Below are 14,986 nucleotides of genomic sequence, written 5' to 3'. Positions count from 1 at the left end.
ATGTGGAGCTATTATCTGATAGCATGCAACACCCCGAAATACCTGAAGGGGACTTAATTAGCCAGCGCTACACAAAACGCAGAAATAAAATATAAAACATTCATTACCTTTGACGAGCTTCTTTGTTGGCACTCCTATATGTCCCATAAACATCACACTTGGGTATTTTTTCCGATTATATGTATACCCAAAATGTCAATTTATATAGCCCGTCTGATCCAGGAAAAAGCATCTTTCCAAAACGCAACGTCATTTTTTACAATTAAAAAAGTAGCCTATAAACTTTGACAAAACACTTCAAACTACTTTTGTAACCCAACTTTAGGTATTTGTAAACGTTAATAATCGATCAAATTGATCACGGGGCGATCTGTGTTCAATAGCAGCTACTCTTGAAATCATTGTCCATTGTCTCTCTCCCATAAGCCTCTTCCTGTATACTGGATGACAGGAAGGGTCTATTTCTCATTCCATCAAGGATTAAATCCAATGAAATTGCCAGTACTGGCGACATCGTGTGGAAGCTGTAGGAACTGTCAACTGGTCGCTATCTATTTTCTCTTGCCATAGACAATTCAGAGACTGGCGGATGAATTTTTTTTTTTTTGTGACCAGGTTTTTCTTGGGATTTTGCTTGCTGTTCACGTTCTGTTATAGTCACAGACATGATTTAACCAGTTTTAGAAACTTCAGAGTGTTTTCCATCCACACATACTAATAATATGCATATACTATATTCCTGGCATGAGTAGCAGGACGTTGAAATGTTGCACGATTTTTAACAAAATGTTGAAAAAATTCAAGAGAGCTCTAAGAAACAATTCTTATTTACAATGACAGCCTACCCCGGGAAAACCCTAACCCGGACTACACTGGGCCAATTGTGCAATGCCTTATGGGACTTCCAATCACGGCCGATTATGATACAGCCTGGAGTCAAACCAGCGTCTGTAGTGACGCCTCTAGCACTGAGATGTAGTGCCTCTGCGCCACTCGGGAGCTTACCCTGACACACTTGTCTAAATTGATGGGTCATGTGAAATAAATGTCTAATTTGATGAGTCATGTAATAATCCAGCTAAAGTGGAGACTTTTGTTTAGACATGTAGCTAGTTAGGTAGCTAGCTAGCTAAACAATGAACTGGAATAATCCCAACTCATACTACTACCAATAGAAACATTGTCATAGCTGTAGTATGAATCTGTAGGTAGCCAACGCTAACAAACTAGGTTAAATGTTAGCTTGCTAACATTTGGCTTTAATAATGCAAATGGTTTTCTGAATCGAATGATATTACTACACAGATCATACACGTAAAGTTAGCTAGTGAGCCAGCAAGCTGACATTCACTAGCTAACTAACAATACGCTTTAACTTGCAATAAAAATGACTTTCTGACTAAATTTTTAATTTGTACTTCAAAAGTTAGGTAGACTCTTACCTGTATACATGGATGAACGCTTCACGGCAGACTGGAACCAGTAACTCTGTTTGTTTGTAGCTACATCTTGTTTGGCCAGCGTTGTGTCAAGTCACTCCGGTTCACACTGACCGCGGCGTGTGTACAAAGTACTTTTTCACTTTTTTCAACCGATCTGTCGATATAGCCTGCTAAATTCAGGGCATCAATGTTGTTGAGAAAGGTAGCTATTCTTTTGTCATTCTTGATGGCTAACGTTATATCTTTTAAAAACGTCTCGGTAGAAAGGACAATAAAAACACTCTGAACAGCTCACGTTACAGACAGAAGCATGCTACATGGCAGACCAATCCAAACTCATCTCCCGGCATGTCCAACCCATCCATTATCTCAGCCAAGCATGGCTAGTGGGAAGGTTCCTGACTTTTCTGTGGCTAAACCAACAAGGCTTGTAATTTAACAATTTTATTTGTATTTATGGCTGGAATACAAATTTGTTATTAAGGCACATGAAAGTTCACGTTTCAGAAGGCATTTCTGACCCAAAACTTATTTTGATAAAAAACAAATGTTTAAGTTCAAATCCCTCTCTTGTGAAGCGTGCGACATACGCCTAGTTTCCTGAAACGAGTCACATATGGTTCTCAAGTTCATCGTTTTTTTCTTCTACAGTATGTATCTTGTATTTGTGCTGCGTTCGTGCTATTAGCTTGTAAATATAAGCAAAGAGTAGGAGCGTGAGTTTACATGTAGATAGATGCAAGTCTAATGCCGAGGAACATGAATCATTTAACCACAAAGTTTGCCCCACGTATGACTCATCTCAGGGACAGGAATGACAAATGTCAGAAAAATGTATCCTTAGCATCTGTTTTGGGCCAGTGGTCAGGCCAAGGGCACAAATTAAGAGAGTAAATATATAAATAAAGAAGGCATTTAATGGTCAGAGGGCATATGGAAAGTCATTTGGAAGGAAGACGCTGTAGAGAGAAAGAGAGAGAGGGAGAGAGAGAGAGACTGTCTACTGAACAGAGGTTTTCTCTTCCAGGGAACATCACTTGGCTGCCTGCAGGCCTGTCAACTCCTCCAAACTGTGCTGTGCTCTGCACATGTCCACAAGGTTGAGCGTCAAAAACATCATCAGGTCAAGCCCACAGATGGATCACTTTGATGGCTGCGTTTTGTCACCAGCCAGTGCAGTTAGAGAAGCCGTTAGAATCAAGTAGAAGCACGTCTGCCAGTTAAACATTTTATTGAACCTTTATTTAACTAGGCATGTCAATGACGGCCTACCCCGGCCAACCCTCCCCTAATAACCCAGACGACGCTGTGCGCCACCCTATGGGACCCCCAATCACGGCCGGTTGTGATACAGCCCGAGATCAAACCAGGGTCTGTAGTGAAGCCTCTAGCACTGAGATTCAGTGCCTTAGACCGCTGCGCAACTCAGGAGTACAATTATGCTGTATATATAAAGAATTTCAAGATGTTGCGATTTAGCACTTTTTAATTTAAAGTGCTATCTTTCACCTAGAGTAAAATCGGTTTTCTCTGTAGGATGAAAAACATTCTTCTTCCACCAACAGTTCTGTGGCAGCTCCTTGATAAAATATTGACGTAAGTGATGGCTTTAATGTGTGATGGCTAGTATGATGGTCCTAAATAGAACCTGGCGTTCAGAATGGAACAAAGGAATGTTCCTCACGGGAGTCTATGAGTGGCCTCATTCAGCCAACGGCTCTCCACAGAGCAACAATTGTCAACAGTGTTTTTTCTCAAGTGTCAAACTGAATTGCCACTGTGAAATGAAAGAGCAAGCAACTCATGAAAGGGCTGCTTTTTTTGTTGTCAGATGTGAATCATCACTCTGGGAGGAATTGGACTGCTTATCCTGGGCATGTCATAAAGCCCTGGCTATATAAAAGGGTTACATTTTTCTTCTCCATAGTTTATCAAGCACAATGACACTTTGTTAGGAGCAGTTCTTACAATACAGCTTGGAACAGAGTAACTACTTCCCACCCACAAAGTTAAAAAGGATGCTGAAAGTGCAGGTCTTTAGTGATTGAAGTGACAATAAAGCAACATCAAGGATATTCGACATAATAACTGAATAATCTCTCTACATTTACATGGGAATAACTGAAGTACTTCTCTATATGAGAAAGTGGTATCACGTTTCAGGAGAAGACCCAGATGCAGACAGTGTCAAAGTAACACAAGTTTATTTCTACAACAGGGGGCAGGCAAAATGACAGGTCAAGGGCAGGCAGATGTCAGTAATCCAGTTCAGAGTCCATAAAGTACAGAACGGCAGGCAGTCTCAGGGTCAGGGCAGGCAGAGGTCAATAATCCACGTGGTGTGACAAGGTACGGAACTGCAGGCAAGGTCAGGGTCAGGGCAGGCAGAATGGTCAAAACCAGGAAAATGAGAAAACAGGAACTAGTAAAAGACAGGCGCAAGGGGAGAAATGCTGGTAGGCTTGATGAACAAAATGAACTGGCAACAGACAAAGAGAGAAAAACACAGGTTTAAATAACCTGGGGATAATGGGGAAGATGGGTGACACCTGGAGGTGAGTGGAGACAAGCACAAAGAGAGGTGAAACGGATCAGGGTGTGACACAGTGATGTCCTTATGACTGGGCTTCCAGGGCTTCGAATTTTTGGTCCAGTCCCAAACCTTTTCATGGTAAAAAAAATAAATACAAATAATAATAATATATTTCTGTCTGTTAGGAGTTTACATAACCACACATCACTAGCACTAGGCAGTACAAATAAAAAGTTTGTATGACAAAAATGAACAATACAATATACTGTGCTAGGCAGTAGCAGGCACTACAAGAAGGGTCCTTGCTATCCGATATACTTGGGATGTCCCTACCCCATTGAAGTTGAAATGTAAAATGGTTAAGCTAAAGGTTAAGGTTAGGTAAGGGCTATGGTATATATGATGGGTTTCATTTCTGTAGCTAGCTTGGCTGGTTAGCCACTTCGGCAGCTACTGGCTGGCTAGCTAACAGAGACCGAAGAGATGAGAAAACGTTTTTCTGACTGTAGCACATATCTTCTGACAGTGACACAGTGCCCCCCTGTGTACTGAAGCTGAACTTTACTTCAACTAGATCTTTAACTCCGTTTAAAATGGGCAATGTTGAGGTGGTAGAGCTGACTAAATTTGATTAATCATAGTCTTATAACCTGTTCCATTCTACGGGTAAACATGCTTGGCTCATGTCTGGTATTTACATATAGGCTTTGTAACTATTTGTAAAAAAAAATACCCATTATTAAATTAGTGAAATTATTTTATTGAGCTTTTATTTGTATTACTCTTTTTATTATCTTAGCTACTTCCTTTTTCTATTGTTGTTGCATTGTCAAGAGGTTAACCTGCAAGTAAGCATGTCATTGCACTGTGTACTCCATGTATATCATGTGGAAATGTGACAGACTGGCTAAAATCGGTCTTATGAAGCAAAATTTGAAATTGTATTTTTTACATTGGATAAAAGTAAAGACTCAGAGCTACACAATTGTATATCATACACTACAGTTGAGGAACAACGGGAAAGTAATTTTGCTTTGAAACTTGATAAACTTGTAAACTCACTTTTGAGAGGGTCTTAGAATGTTTTGGTACTACTACAGGAAGCGCCCATCTTCGTCTAAACTCATTCAGCATCGCTCACACCCTTTTAGCCCCATCCATATCTTTAAGGGTTGATCCGAACGTTCTGTATTAACAGCAGTCAAGCACCAAAGCTAACTTGCTAGCTACTTCCAGACACAAATGAGAGAACAGCTCACTGAACATTACTCACCCTAGCAGAGCTAGTTAGGCTGTTATGTTATCCAGAGCATTGGTGACTGCAACTGTGCTGTCAGATTGTCCATTCGTAAATTCAGAGTATTTCACTCTCGTAGCGTTAAGAGTGCACAGTGGACGCTCTGCCCGATGAGTAGGGTTGCGCTGCACGTTCTGACCTCACAATGGCAGTCAAGCACCCTAGCTAACTGGCTAACATTGGCTAGCTACTTCCAGACACATAATGAGAGAACACCCCACTCTGACCATTTCACTCGCCCTAGCAGAGCTGGTTAGGCTGTTTTCATGTTATCCAGAGAGTTGGTGACTGTAACTGTGCTGCTGGCAACAATTTAATAAAACAATTTGCCAATGTTTACTGACACTGACCATATTCAATGGGTGTTGAGCATTCGTAAATTCATCAGTTATTCTGTGCTCTGGCACACTCAGATGAGTATTTTGTTATGACATGTAGCTTGGTAAACAATGAACCATAATACCAACTCATGACGTTACTACCCTTCGTGAATCTGCAGCTAGCTAACATTAGACTATAGCTAGTCAAACAATTGGCTCTGAGATACGAATAATAAGATCATACACGTAACGTTAGCTAGCGAGCCAGCCAGCTAATGTTAGCTAGCTCACAGTACACTTTAACATGAAATAAAACCACTTCCTGTAAAAATTAGAAACGTGTAATATCTGACAATGTAACTAGCTATACTATCTTACCCGAATACATCATGGATGGACGCAGCTCCTGTCGGATGCCATGGTTGCCCTTAGTTTGAAGATGTAATCCGGAGACAGGTGTTTTTCTCCATCTCCTTAGCTATCATACTCAAATTCCACTGATTTCAAAACTTGGTCCCCCGGAAAGTGGAGAGCATACACGTAACGTTAGCTAGTGAGCCTGCCAGCTAACGTCAGCTGGCTAACCGTACACTTTAACTTGACATTAGGCTTATGCAGTTTTACTACACAATAAAAAATAAAAAAAAGCCATGTTAGACAGGATTACCTAGACATACCGACCAGCTCAAATAGACAGAAGCGGGCTATGTGGCAGACCAATCCAAACTCATCTCTCAGCATGTCAAGCCCACTCATTATCTCAGCCAATCATGGCTAGCGAGAAGATTGCTATTTTTGTCTGTGGCTAACCCAACTAGACAAAATACATAGGCCCTTAAGTTGTCTCCTCGAATGCTATGTGATCTACCATTACCTGGTAGAAATTATTAAATTAAATTAATCATATAGGTCTTATAACTTATTCCCATCTACAGGTCTTTTTTGGGGGCTCATGTCTCTTTATATTCATTTAGCCAAGGGGCTATGTAGCTTATTTTCTGTCATGTTTGGAGTTGTAGTTCTCTTATGCCAACACTTTAATTTGTATTTACAGTTGAGTTGCCCTGATGGTGTCAATATACAGTAACTTTAAAACTAACTAATGACATGTTGCATGTCTACCTTGTTACCTTGCAGATGAGGAGGACAGATGAAAACAGCAGGCTAGTGGAGCACTTAGAACAGCAGATGTCAAGGGTAACTGGGTAACTCTTTCTATTCTGGTTAGGGCCAGTTTGCTCTGTTCTGTGAAGGGAGTAGTACACGGTGTTGTACGAGATCTTCAGTTTCTTGGCCATTTCTCTCATGGAATAGCCTTAATTTCTCAGAACAAGAATAGACAAACGAGTTTCAGAAGAAAGGTCTTTGTTTCTGGCCATTTTGAGCCTGTAATTGAACCCACAAATGCTGATGCTCCAGATACTCAACAAGTCTAAAGAAGGCCAGTTTCATTGCTCCTTTAATCAGAACAACAGTTTTCAGCTGTGCCAAAAGGGTTTTCTAATGATCAATTAGCCTTTTAAAATTATATACTTGGATTAGCTAAGACAATTTGCCATTGGAACACAGGAGTGATGGTTGCTGATAATGGGCCTCTGTCCACCTATGTAGACATAAACATCAGTCGTTTCCAGCTACAATAGTAATTTACAATGTCTACTCTGTATTTCTGATCAATTTGATGTTTTTTATTGGACAAAAAATGTGTTTTTCTTTCATTTCCAAGCAACCCCAAACTTGAACGGTAGTATATGTACAGTATTCCAGAATAGAGAGTAGAAAGTGTTCCAGAGTAGAGAGATCCACAGTATAATCTTAGTAAAAAGGGTTCCATCCGCATTCTTTGGCTGTCCCCATAGGATAACCCTTTTTGTTTCAAAGTAGAACATTTATTCTAAGAGTGTAGCTACTGTAATTGAGTACTGGCAGTGTCTGCTGTGGCAGATGGGAAGGTGCAAGTTACCTGAAAATGATCTAATCTCTCAATGTTCTAATTTTACAATGTTGTTCTCAAAGTGCACAAAATTAATGTGTTCAGCTGCTGAAATTTCTTCTATTTTTTGCCAGTGGAGGATGACCCCGGACCCCTCTACTGGCTTTGGGCTGAGCCCCGAATCCTGTAAACGCTCTGATATGAAACATGCTTCACGCACGCGCACGCACGCACGCACGCACGCACGCACGCACGCACACACACACACACACACACACACACACACACACACACACACACACACACACACACACACACACACACACACACACACACACACACACACACACACATACACACACACACATGCAATGCTGGGATGGATTCACTCTGTTCTTCATTCTCCTACACCAAAAGGCTCTTATAGTTAGTGTTGTTGGGTCACTCTACTGTATCTTTGTAAAACAAATCCACAGATCGACTTAGACCTCTGAAGTTGTTCAGCTTTAGGTTTGTTGAGGAAATGCACACAGAGGGGATCTGAATGTGTACCACAGAGCTGACGTGAATAATGCAACAGCAAATGCCTGTTGACATCTCATTAATTGATAGCATCCAACTACCATGCTATCCACCACCATGCCTGGATAAATGAACAGGTCCACACATTTTATCTCTCATGACAGCAAAATAATATTATACCTATTATGACAGCAAAATAACTAAATAGTATTCTCTATTACATTCCAGCAATTACTATTGATTAATTTATCCAAACCAAAATGTGGCATTTTTGCTTTGGGTGCTGGAAATGGTCAATTATATATTTATCTTATTACATTGTCCGATTTCTCTGGCAGGAAATAACTGCATTGTAGTGAAATATTCATTCCTGCGTGCTTGGCTATAGGAAACAAATTCAATGTTGTGGTCAGAGTCGCCATGGAGGCTAGGCTGTGGATTCATGGCTTTGTTTAGAACTTTTGGAAATGTAGGTATCCAACGGCCACACCGTTCTTCAATATAGAGGATTATCTTGCAGCAGTGAATGTGTTTTATTATTATGCGAAACACAATTACGTATATGGCCTTCAGCAGTTCAGGCTTAATCAAAATGAAGATGGCCATGATATGAGACTATAGAAAAGAGAGAGGACTGTCAATGTGAGAGAAAATACCTTACTCTATAATTGTCCAAAGTGAGAGAAATTTGATTGGCAATCAGTATCTCTCTACTCCATTGCTCTAGCCCCTGGGTATTTACAACTTTCTCTATCCATGATGTTAGATGGTAATACTCATCTAGTCATTGTACAGGTGCGGGAGAGTGAGCAGCCATACAGTCACACAGGACCGTGTCAGGATCACTGGAGACTGAGGAGATTGGTCCTGGAGCCACTGTGAGCCGGAGCCAAGGCACTGGCAGTGGCAGCAGCTGGACATAGTGTCACATTCTTTTCCAGACCATTCCACTCAAGTAAATGTTTCGTAGCGTGTCCCATCTGTTCCATCTTACAAGTTTGTGTATCGGTGGTGCTGACATTACACTGCTCTTTAATATTCTTGCTTTCTTTGGTTTCTGTGTGTGTATTGGGATGTTATGGGATGTTTTCTTCCATATCGTGATCTTGCTCCTTGGAATTAGAATAGACAGATGTCAACTAGAGCGTTTTCTTGTTGTTGTTGTCCCGACACCAAAATGGAGATAGTAAAATAGTGGTGCCTTGTGCAGTACCACAAGTTAAAAAGCTATTAACACTGTTGAACGAGAAAGAGAGAGAGGGCAGAGAGTGACATACTCTGTGGGGGTATCAGGGGGAGTCCAAAGTGGAGTCAGAAAGGTGATATCATGTACCTGGCGGTTCCATCCTCTTGGCAATAACAATCTGTCAGGAAAACTGCTTGGCTATTCATGCCGTCTGGTCCATCCCACATCTGAATACATGCAAGCGTGAAACATACATCACTTATCTCCCTGTGAGATGTGCGAGGTCTAGATAAGTGTTCAACTCACAGCTGGTCTTCAGAGATAAGCCTGAAATCAAAACACGTGTAAACTGTTTTTTTAATTAGAACAGCAAGCTGGGGTGAAACTTATTTTGGGTATGTATTTTTGGTGCTAGGCAGGTCAGAGGATGTTATTACAGAGTTGTGTTCTTCTAAGTCCCAGTGATGTCGTTAAGGAGAGGTGACAAACTGTTTTAGAGCTCATTTAAAAAAACTTACATAAAAACCAGATGGGAGGCTGCTGTGCCATGAGTGAGATTACTTACTAAATCAAGCATCTACCGTAAGTAATGTCTCCACCTGTGATTAGTCCTAGGCAATGTGAATACTTTACATTTCCATCCTCTCTTATCTCTGTCAGTCTGCCAGTTGAAATTCAACTCTGTACCCCGAGGCCTGTCCATTTCTTCAGACCAACTGGCTATCTGCTGTAACTGAGAGCCCTGCTGCCCGTCTCAACACATTTACATTGCACACTTTCCCTCTACCCCTCCTTCCTCTCCTTTCAGTAGACAGAGAGAAAGGGAGTCTCTAGAGGGTTGGTTTCCTGGCCTCCATGTCGCCATGACATGCTGTTGTCCTGTGGCCCTCATCATATCAAGTAGCCTGCTGTCACCTTCTCTCATTCTATATTCACCTCATTACCTCACATTAGTCCTTATGTTTACAGTAATTAATCACATGTGAGATCTGATGGTATGCATTTTCTCATTATATATTTTCTCTATATTCATGAGCATACATTTGTATGAATTGTCTAGAATTTTCTATATTTATCCTATGTTTACCTAATATCTTTAAAGATTAAATGCTGTGGCATAACTCATCTTAAACCGCATCTTTAGATATGTTTCCTGTTATTGTTTTATGAAATCATGTTCGAGAGATGAAATCAGATGTTATTGATAGGGTGAAATGTCTTGTTGCAATTTTCATGTGCTTTTTTTATAGCCACCCAACAAAATAAATTGCTAAATGAATAAATCAAATACTCCCTATTTTCTGTGCCACTCAATATGTATTGCCAGGGACAGGCGGTTATACAGTGGCCCCTGCTATAAATCTGCTGACATAAGAGCAATATAAATCAAATGCATTATTGCGGCTCAATGCCCAAGGCTCCAGCTCCCCTGAATTTTCTCATTCACTTCCCAGACAGAGCTGGAGGAGGATTTTTCACATTCCAAGATGATAAGAATGGACAGAACAAAAGGCTGCCCTGCTTAGGAGGAGAAAAATTGCCTTTTTATCAGCTGCAAATGGTTGGGGAGACTGCATTTGGGGACTATAAATGGAGTTGGTCTATAGTACCGCCAGTGTGGCACCATGGGAGAAAATAAGGTTCAACATCCGGCCGTTGATATCTTGTGTATGTGGCCGCCACTTGCTCGTTGAGGCTATACACCTTCTCCCAAAGCCTGTGTATGCTTTTGGAAAAAAGTAGCCTTGTGTCTATAGACTATTTACAGCTTTACTTTCAGCATTTCTGTCCCACAGAAGGATTAGCCAAACAACATTTATTATTAGTGGTGTCGAAGTCCACAGATACATTTCTAGTGCTCCTCATAAATAAGTAAAGCTATCTGTAAATATTAGCCAAACTCTTTAACAAATTCTGACGTAAAACATTCAAGGGAAATGGAAATGATGCATAAATGCTTCAAATAAGACACTGGTAGCAGCATAGAGACCCATGCTTTATTCTCAGTCATGTATAGAACCAAATTAAATGTGACCTTGTCCATCAACATGACTTGGGCGTAACAGCAAAGGAAGACCATGAAGCCAAGGCCATGTGCAATGTGTTTCCCCTCCCCAGGTGATTGTTATGTGACTGTCTCTGCCCAACAACAGCAGATAGAGCAAACAGTCAACCTTCCACTGAAGAGCTCTGGTCTGCGTTGGACTAGGAACCGGAAGGTTGCAAGTTCAAACCCCCGAGCTGACAAGGTACAAATCTGTCATTCTGCCCCTGAACAGGCAGTTAACCCACTGTTCCTAGGCCGTCATTGAAAATAAGAATTTGTTCTTAACTGACTTGCCTAGTTAAATAAAGGTAAAATAAAAAATACATTTGTTGCCTATTTGATATCTCATGATGACAGTGAATATCCTTTACTGTGGGTGTGTTGTTTTTCTTTTCTCAAATGATCCTCCTACTTACTATTGTATATAAAGCACGTGTTTGTCTTTGTTGTGACTCGGCCTCTGTATGTCGTCATGTTAGCACATATGTGACATAGTTAAAGCCTGTATGTTATTTGCCTCCTTCCTTCCCTGCCTGAGCAGGATTTCATTATCTCTGCTGCTCTGCTTCGTTCAGGGCATCAGCATGTAACCAACTGTGACCCCAGTGTACACTACCCACATGATGGCCTTTCAGATAACTGAAAACGGTTTCACTTCTCCTGCAGATAACAGCACAACTGCTAGGAAATAAAGTGTGGAGGCTTGAAGAGCACGCCGCTTGATTCAGGGAAAGGCGAGGTCAAGATGAAGATAAGACCACCATGGCAGGCACACAGCTGTGGGGGTGGTGCTCGCTGGAGTTGGGGAGAAATGGCTGAAGATGGAAGATAATGCCACCACTGTGTTGGTAGTGGGGCAGACATATAGTAATACTCATCACTCACAACTGGTCATCTTGGTGCTTTTTCTGGTACGGTGTTGTGTGAACATAACACAGTACTTCTGTAAGGACAGACCCTGGAGTCGAGAAACAGATACAGGGAGTCAAACATTTAATGAGGAACAGTCAAGGGACAAGACAGAAACAGCGTCAGCACACGGGTAACAAAATAACATACTGTTAATGCGGAAGCGGGGAACAGAGCTGGGGAGGAGACAGATATAGGGAAGGAAATAACAGGTGATTGAGTCCAGGTGAGTCCAAATGATCGCTGATGCACATGACGAGGGAAGCAGGTATGTGTAATGATAAGTGACAGCAGTGCGTAATGCTGAGGAGCCCAGCAGTTTTAAGGTCTTGAGTTTCTATACATTTCTATACTGAGGTGGTACAGATGTAAATTGAGAGCAGCGCAGTGTAGGTGTGTCTGTTAGGGTGACATTTGACAGGCCATTTAGATCTGGATGACAGCGTGATCTATTCCATCCCTCAGAGGGTGATTAGGACGAGCACAAAGCCCTGGTCCATCTGACAACCCTCATAGACACCATATTTAATTTGAACCTGACTGTCCCCAGTGATTTCTACCTTGATGGGGAAAGATTGAAAGGGAAAGATGTATGTTTCACATGGGGATGGAAATGTGAACAGTGTCTTAGTTGAGTTGTATTCACGCAAATGCTTTGTTTGGCTTACATGTTGTTTTTCTTTCATTACTCAATAACTCTGCATCATATTATGTCTGAATGTTCCTACCATAATATCACTGCTGTGTAGCCTGAAGTAAAAACAATATGGATCAATATGTTCTGCGACCTATATTGGAAAGCTATGCTCAGTGAGACGCCTGCAACTCAGAGTAAAAACCCCTGCCAAACAAATATCCTTATAACTTATGCACATTAACACCAACTTTGCACTATACACATGGTGATACACATAATATATAAGTAATGACGCGACACATGGCTTTTGTTTCTTATATCCCATCCATAACTTTGTCGCAGAAATGCACAATTACATTCTTGACATTTGTTTCTATTGTTTCTCTATGTTGAGTCAACGCAACACAGTAACTGGTATAATCTAACTTTATAATTTAACTAATATCATACAAACAATCAATGTTCTAGGTAATGTTTTCTGTTTACCTCCGTGTCTCCACAGTTACCGGTCCCATGTCTGCAGCATGGAAACCAGCTGTGTTCTGGTAATGGTCTCTTCGGTGGGGTTTTAGGGCGGACTACAACCTGAAAAGGTGTATTGCTGCTCACTACTGGATGTATAAAACTAAAAGGTGAGAAATCCAAAAAGGGAAAGGGAAAAACTAAAATGTTCAACTCCCTCTAACGTCTGAAAAACATAATAGAAAACAAAAAAGTAATCCTCAAATTCACTCAGAGCCCTGCACAGTGCGGGGACCTGAGAGGACGAAACTGCTCCAGCCAGTATTCCGTGCAGCTTCTCGCCTGTCTCATCCTTCAATCCCAAGTTGCGTTCAGCTGCAGATATGATATCAATCTTTCCTGATTTCTTATTCACTCCGGTGGTGCAGTTCATCACCATAGCAATCACTACGACTCCGAGGGTTTCTGGATCCTGCACCTGGCGAACCTAGACTGCGGTGGTAACCATGGTGACCGACATACTTTCTTTTACGCTTTTCACTGCCTCAGCATAAGAGACAGCTCTAACCTTGGCGATCTCTGCCTCCTTCACCCTAAGAGGGCACTCGTGCACATTCCCCACCACAATTCCAACATTTGTTTTCCTCTTCTATCTTAGTAAAATGATCACTTATGTCCAGTTTCCTACACTTTGCAGTTCGTACATTGTAATTCCCTGAGAACAAATGCTCTCACAGGATAATTCACATGACCCATCTTGACGTGTGTGGAAAGAAACTGTTGTTCAAAAAACTGTTGACCCGACACACTTTACTCCTTTCTTTCATTCACCATACGAGACAACCGATGAACTACCAACTACTCCAGGAATTTCCCTCTTCATCATCTCAGCGCATGAACTGATAAACTTCCCGAGAAACCCCAGAAATCACTCCCTTAATAGGTGCCCTTCCCCTGAAAACGTAAGCAAGACACCTCTTGCTCCTTCATTCTGGACATATGTGTTCTCTTTTTGCAGTTCCAACACACAGAAAATCGAAACAATTCCACTTCTGGCCACCCTCACGGACTCGGCAGTACCCAATGCTTTCTTTTCCATCTTTGAAATGGATCCCCCAGGTACGTCTTCTTATCAGTAAACCACACTCCCACTACAAACAGAAGCAGTAAGCTTACTAATCGACTAATTTTCCACTGTAATTGTAGCTCTCTTTATCCAACCTTTAATGACAGTACTCCATCCAGTATTCGTATACATTTCTTCACTCTCATCTTTGCTAGAGCCATCAGACTCAAATTCAACCTCTGCTTCCGCCATTTTTGGTGAAGGAGGTCCGACCGGAATTCCGTTGTTAAAGTATGGTTCCGGTGGGACATTGGAAACTGCCATCCCTCTGTTAATCACGGGGGAACTCTTGTGTTGAAATAGCAAAGCACCTGTCATACAATGATACTGTGCACTGTTAATGCTAAAATAACTTTATGTGTTTAAAATCTGGAAAGAAGTACTGTAGGTGCTGAACCAACATGAGTAAAGGTGTAACCTAAAAATGTGTAGACATCATTGGACAGGAAAACGCTCGCTCACCATTAAAAATACGTAGTTTTATACATTTTTTAAACTTGTCACATGGAAAATACTGAGTCACTAGTCTATGCTAAAGTTAAGAAGGCTATTCTAGCAAAATACAGTATCAA

The 14,986-nt window shown here is 41.3% G+C and overlaps 1 long non-coding RNA gene across 1 annotated transcript; it reads right to left on the bottom strand.

Moving 5' to 3' along the window:
- Positions 1-11,218: 11,218 nt before the first annotated feature.
- LOC149982084 (uncharacterized) lies at positions 11,219-14,606 on the bottom strand. Its single transcript, XR_016482788.1, has 2 exons — positions 13,313-14,606; positions 11,219-12,238 (listed from the first exon to the last, which is right to left on the bottom strand). It is a non-coding gene; the product is annotated as an uncharacterized LOC149982084 (long non-coding RNA).
- Between the last annotated feature and the right edge of the window lie 380 nt (positions 14,607-14,986).

This window comes from Oncorhynchus mykiss, chromosome 8 (assembly GCF_057628025.1).
Source record: "Oncorhynchus mykiss isolate SJ-2025 chromosome 8, ASM5762802v1, whole genome shotgun sequence".
NCBI lineage: Eukaryota > Metazoa > Chordata > Actinopteri > Salmoniformes > Salmonidae > Oncorhynchus > Oncorhynchus mykiss.
This window is presented reverse-complemented; position numbering and strand designations above follow the sequence as displayed.